Raw genomic sequence first — 6,840 nt, forward strand, 5'->3', positions numbered from 1 at the left:
ACAGTGGTTAGGACTCTGCACTTCCACTACAAGGTGCATGGGTTTGATCCCTGGTCGGGGGACTAAGGTGCTTGCATGCTGCATGGCATGGCAAAACAAACTAACAGCTATTGTTTAAATACCCTTTCTGCTATTTCATTGTTGATGTGAAGAATGCAACCCATTTCTGTATGTTAATCTTGTATCCCGCCTACCTTGCTGAATTTGTTCATCAGCTCTAGTAGTTTTTGCATGAAGTCTAGGGTTTTCAGTATACAGTAGCATATTATCTGATATAGTTAATTTTACCTCTTCCCTTCCAGTCTGGGTACTTTTTTTTTTCTTTTATTATTGCTGTAGTTAGGACATCCAGTCTTCTGTGTTGAATAGAAGAGCTGACAGTGGGCATCCTTATTTTGCTACAGATTTTAGTGGGAAGGCTTTCAGCTTTTCACCATTATTATTATGTTGGCTGTGGGTTTGTCATCAGTTCAGTTCAGTCGCTCAGTCGTGTCCGATTCTTTGCGACCCCATGAACTGCAGCACGCCAGGCCTCCCTGTCCATCACCAACTCCCGGAGTCCACCCAAACCCACGTCCATTGAGTCAGTGATGCCATCCAACCATCTCATCCTCTGTCGTCCCCTTCTCCTCCTGCCCTCAACCATTCCCAGCATCAGGGTCTTTTCTAATGAGTCAGCTTTTCACATCAGGTGACCAAAGTATTGGAGTTTCAGCTTCAGCATCAGTCCTTCCAATGAATATTCAAGACTGATTTCCTTTAGGACGGACAGAGTCTTCTCCAACACCACAGTTCAAAAGCTTCAAATCTTCGGCACTCAGCTTTCTTTATAGTCCAACTCTCACGTCCATACGTGACCACTGGAAAAACCATAGCCTTGACTAGATGGACCTTTGTTGACAAAGTGATGTCTCTGCTTTTTTATGCTGTCTAGGTTGGTCATATCTTTCCTTCCAAGGAGTAAGGGTCTTTTAATTTCATGGCTGCAGTCCCCATCTGCAGTGATTTTGGAGCCCAGAAAAATAAAGTCAGCCACTGTTTCCATTGTTTCTCCATCTATTTGCCATAAAGTGATGGGACCGGATGCCATGATCTTTGTTTTCTGAACGTTAAGCTTTAAGCCAATTTTTTCACTCTCCTCTTTCACCTTCATCAAGAGGCTCTTTAGTTCCTCTTCACTTTCTGCTATAAAGGTGGTGTCATCTGCATATCTGAGGTTATTGATATTTCTCCCGACAATCTTGTTTCCAGCTTGTGCTTCATCCAGTCAAGCTTTTCTCATGATGTACTCTGCATATAAGTTAAATAAGCAGGGTGACAATATACAGCCTTGACGTATTCCTTTCTCTATTTGGAACCAGTCTGTTGTTCCATGTCCAGTTCTAACTGTTGCTTTCTGACCTGCATATAGGTTTCTCAAGAGGCAGGTCAGGTGGTCTGGTAGTCTCATCTCTTGAAGAATTTTCCACAGTTTACTGTCATAAATAGTTTAAAAAAATACACACATATATGTATTTTTGTTGTTATTGTTACACTGGGTCTTTGTGGCTGTGTGTGGTCTTCTCACTGTGATGGCGTCTCTTGTGGTGGAGCAGGGGCTTTAGATGTGCAGGCTTCGGTGGTGGTGACACACGGTCTTAGTTACCCTGAGGCACGTACATGTGGGATCTTCCTGGACCAGGGGTCAAACCAGTGTCCCCTGCATTGCAAAGTGGATTCTTAACCACTGGACCATCAAGGAAGCCTCATAAATAGCTTTTATTATATTGAGGTATGTTCCCCCCATACTCACTTTGCTAAGAGTTTTTATTATGAATGGATGTTGAATTTTGTCAGTGCTTTTCTGTATCTGTTGACATGACTGTTTTTGTCTTTTACGTGGTATATCACATTGACTGATTTACCTATATTGAACCATCCTTAAGAACCTGCGGTGAATCTCACTTGGTTTTGGTTTGTTCTTTTTATGTGTTGTTTGATTTGGCTTGCTAATATTTTGTTAAGGATTTTTGCATCTGTGTTCATCAAAGACATTGGCCTGTAATTGTGTTTGTCTGGTTTTGGTATCAGGGTAATGGTGGCTGCATAGCATGTCTTTGAGAGTGTTCCCTCCTCTTCTGTTTTTTGGGGGAAAGAAGAGTTTGAGGAGAATTGGTAAAAGTTCTTTATATGTTTGGTAGAATCCATCTCTGGAGCCATCTGGTTCTGGACTTACATTTGTAGGGGTTTTTAAAATTATTATTTATTTTTGGCAGTGCTGGGTCTTTGTTGCCACATAGAGCAGGGGCTGCTCTCTAATTGTGGTATTTGGGCTTCTCACTAGGCACATGGGCTAAATAGCTGCGGCTCCTGGCTTCCGGAGCACAGGCTCAGTAGCTGCGGCTCGATTGCTCCACGGCGTGTGGGATCTTTCCAAATCAGGGGTCAAACCCATGTCTCCTGCATTGGCAGGTGGATTATTTGTTACTGAACCACCAAGGAAGCCTGGGAGGTTTTTTTTCTTTTTTTTTAATTACAGATTCCTTTTTACTTCTAATGATTGGTCTCTTCAAATTATGTTTCTTCTTCAGTTTTGGTGGACTGTATATTTCTAGAAACTTATCCGTTTCTTTTAGGTTGTCAAATTTGTTAGCATGTAATTGTACGTGGTATCCCCTTAACGGTTTCTGTATTTCTGTGGTATGAGCTGTTTTGCTTGTTTTTGTTCATTTGGGTCCTCTTTTCTTGGTGCGCCTGGTCAGAGCTGTCAGTCTTGTTTATCCTTAAAGAGGAACAACTCTTGTTCTATTTTTTTCTGGTTTTTTAAATACCTACTTCCTCTCTGATGTTTATTTTCTTCCTTGTGCTGACTTTAGTTTTTGTTTGTTCTTCTGATTCTCTTAAGTGGTAGGTTAGATTGTTTGTGAGATCTTTCTTGTTTGGGAGGAAGGCCAACATCACTATGAACTTCCTCCTAAGAACTTCTTTTACTACATTCTGTAGCTTTTGCATGGTTGTATCTTCATTTTTCTCAAGGTAGTTTTAAATTTCCTCTGATTTCATCGTTGACCTATCTTTTTAACAAATCCTTTCTTTCTGGCTGTGCTGGGCCTCTGCCACCACGTGTGGGCTTCCTCTAGATGCAGCGAGTGGGACTGCACGCACCGTTGCGGCGGGCTGGCTTCTCACTGCAGGGGCTACTCCCGCTGTGGAGCACGGGCTCTAGGCCATGGGCTCAGCAGCTGCAGGGTGTGGGCTCAGTGTCTGTGGTACATGGGCTTCGTTGCGCCACAGCATGTGGGATCTTCCTGGACCAGGGATCAAACCTGAGTGCCCTGCATTGGCCGGTGGAGCTGCAACCCCTCGAAGTCCTGACTCATTGGTTTTCCAGTAGCATGTTGTTTAGCCTCCGTGTGATTTTTTTTTTCTTTCTTTCTTTTATTCCTGATGTCTGAGCTTATTTATTTGTTACTCTTAGAATATCTCATTTTTGACTGGGCTCAGGTAGACACTATCAGAGAGGACAGCCTCCTCCTCTTGGCAGTCTACTCCTGGCAATTTTTTTGGCCTCCATCCTTTTGGCCAAGAACTTAGCATATTCTGCAGCCTCTTCCTTATTTTTCCTGATACGCTGATTCTTCAGAGCAGGACACTGACATTTGGGCTGCAGAATGGAGTGGACTAGAAAGACACTGAACCTCGGGTGCATTGATGGTTTCTTACCTTCTCTGTTTAGGAGCTTTCTCACAGTGTCCTGGCGGACATCATATTACTTAGAGATTGAAAAATCTGTAGATTGTGCAGCTTTTGGGGGCCCCAGGCAGTGAGGTACAGTAGTGTCAGGGAGTCCAGGAATATTTTTCTACCCCTCCTATTTTTAACAATGACCAAATTAAGAACACTCAGATTGGCATCCAGAAAGCAGCTCGGTGCAGACTGGGACAGGAACACCCCTTACTCAGGGGCAGGCAGACTCAGAAGCCTTATCTGTCATCCCCACTGACTCAGACCACATGAGCTTCCTGTGTTCTTCACCCAGAGGGTCAGCAGCAACTTCTTTGGCCAAACGCTTCTCATAAAAGGTGCAAAGTGTTATTCATCATCCACCAGGAAAGTGATGTTCAGCTTTGTCCTGAAATGGTGAAGCACCTCCAAAGTGCCACAGAAGAGAGTGGTCATTTATTTTTCTGTGGTTGAGTTTCATGCCATTGTGGCCAGAAAAGATGCTTGGGGGTAATTTCTGTCCTCTTAAATGTGTTGAGGCTTATTTTATGCCCTGGTATGTGTTCCTAGCAGCTTCCCAGGTGGGGCTAGTGGTAAGGAACCTGTCTGCCAATGCAGGAGGCAGAGGAGACATGGGTTTGCTCCCTGAGTCGGGAAGATCCTCTGGAGAAGGGCAAAGCAATCCACTCCAGTATTCTTGCTGGGGAGCCTGACGGGCAACAGTCCATAGGGTCACAAAGAGTGGGACACGACAGAAGTGACTCAGCACGGCAGTACTACAGAATGTTCCCTGTGTGCACTTGAAAAAGAATGTGTATTCAGGGTTTGGGGATGTACTGTCCTGAAAAGATCAGTTAAAGTCTGTTTTCTTGTGTCATTTGGGACTCTACTGCTTCATTGATTCTCTGTTGGGGATCTGTCCGTTGGTGTGAATGGGCGTGTTTGTTTCCTGCTATTACTGTATTCCTGTCCATCTCTCCCTTTACGTGTCGATACCATTGTTGTTCAGTCGCTAAGTCGTGTCTGACTCTTTGCAACCCCATGAACTGCAGCAGCCCGGGCTTCCCTGTCCTTCACTATCTCCTGGAGTTTGCTCAAACTCATGTCCATTGAGTTGGTGATAGCATTCAACCATCTTGTCTCTGTCGTCCCCTTCTCCTCCCGCCTTCAGTCATTCCCAGCATCAGGGCCTTTTCCAGTGAGTCAGCTCTTTGCACCAGGTGGCCAAAGTATTGGAGCCTAAGCTTCAGCATCAGTCGTTCCAGCGAATATTCAGGGTTGATTTCCTTTGAAAGGATTGACTGGCTTGATCTCCTTGCAGTCCAGGGGACTCTCAAGAGTCTTCTCTAACACCACAGTCCAAAGCATCAATTCTTTGGTGTTCAGATTTCTTTATGATCCAACTCTCACATCCATACATGACTATAAACCATAGTTTTGACTAGATGGAACTTTGTTGGCAAAGTAATGTCTCTGCTTTTTAATATGCCACCTAGGCTTGTCATAGCTTTCTTTCCAAGCAGCAAGCAGCTTTCAATTTCATGACTGCAGTCACCACCTGCAGTGATTTTGCTGTCCAGGAAAATAAAGTGTGTCATATTTTGTCTCATTTTGACTACTCAGAAGTATGTCATATAAGTGAAATTGTCCAGTATTTGTCTTATTTCATTTAGTATAGTGTCCTTAAGGTTCATCCATCATACCTCATTCTTTTCTTTTTAAAGGCTGAAAAACTACTTCACCTTTTCCTTATCCATTCATCTGTCAATGGATAGTTCAGGTTGACTCCATGTTTCAGCTGTTTTGAACAGTGCTGCAGTGAACACTGGGGTGTAGACAAGTCTTTGAAACCCTGCTTTCAGTTCCTGTGGCCTGTGTTCCTAGAAGTTGGATCAGTGGATTATATGTTACTTACATTTCTTGAAGAACCTCCAGTGTTCTCCATCATGGCGGCACCATTTTTCATTCCCACCAGCAGTGTAGGAGGATCCCACTTTCTGCACATCCTCACCAGCACCTGCTGTTTTCTGTTTTGTTATTGTGTTGTTAGCAGCCATCCTGATGGGTGTAAGGGGTATCTCATTGTGGTTCTCATTTGCTTTGCCCCAGGGATTAGTCATGTTGAGCATTTGTTCATGTGTTTATTGACCATTTGTTCATCTTTGGAGAAAGAATTGTTCAAGTCTTTTGCCCATTTTTTAATAGAATTTTTTATGGTTGAGTTTTACGGCTTCTCTACATATTCTGAAATTTAATTCCTTTTTGTCTTCTGGGTCCCACTCATGCACAGGCATGCTAATGACAGCATCCATGACATTTGTCTTTCGTGGCTGGGAGTCACGTCATTGTGGTTCAGACATGCCAAACATGGGGCGCACTTCTGCACAGGCTCGTTGGTGCAGAACCAGCACCTTCAGCAGGTGGGACCGACACCAGGTGTGGGCTCCACCAGGTGCAGGATCTCCATAGGGGTGGCCTGACGGTGCTGAGGCCAGGATGGACCAGGTGAACACGTGTGGCCTAATTCCTGATGTTGAGAAAGGTGCTGGGCGATGAGGGGGAACACAAAGTTGGGGGGCTGGTGAGAGCTTAGGCCAGGGAGCCCACAAAGAGGAAATTGAATGGGGTTGTGTCTGCAGCTCCCACCCCTACCAGGTATAGAAAAGCACGGGAGTGGGGGTCAAGGTGCCCAGGGTTATCCCCAAAGGCCAGGCTGGCCCCAGCTCGGCCCTGCGGCCTACACCCGTCGCCTTCCACCTTGGGCCAGCCATTAGACAGACAGACACCCCTGGCCTGAGAGGAGCACAGACCCCAAGACGTAATTACGAGATCAGAGTATGTGGTTTCAGGCGGGACCCGCGTCCTAGGTGGGTGCCCTGCATGGCAGGGTCCCATGGGGAGCTGGGAGACCAGGGATCCATGTTTGCACCGCCCAGGCCACCAGCCGTCCCATGGCTCACGCCTCGCCTGTCTCCTCCCGCTCTGATGGGCCCTGGGGACACAGCAGCTGGGTGACCCCTACTCTCACAGCCATCTAGTTGTGAGCAGAGGACAGCCACTCAGGTCCCAGTAAGGGCAGGAAAGGAGGTGCAAGTATAATTTGTTTCAAAAGGAAAAAGGTTGAAGGCATTGGGGTTT

Source organism: Capricornis sumatraensis, chromosome 20 (genome assembly GCF_032405125.1).
Source record: "Capricornis sumatraensis isolate serow.1 chromosome 20, serow.2, whole genome shotgun sequence".
NCBI lineage: Eukaryota > Metazoa > Chordata > Mammalia > Artiodactyla > Bovidae > Capricornis > Capricornis sumatraensis.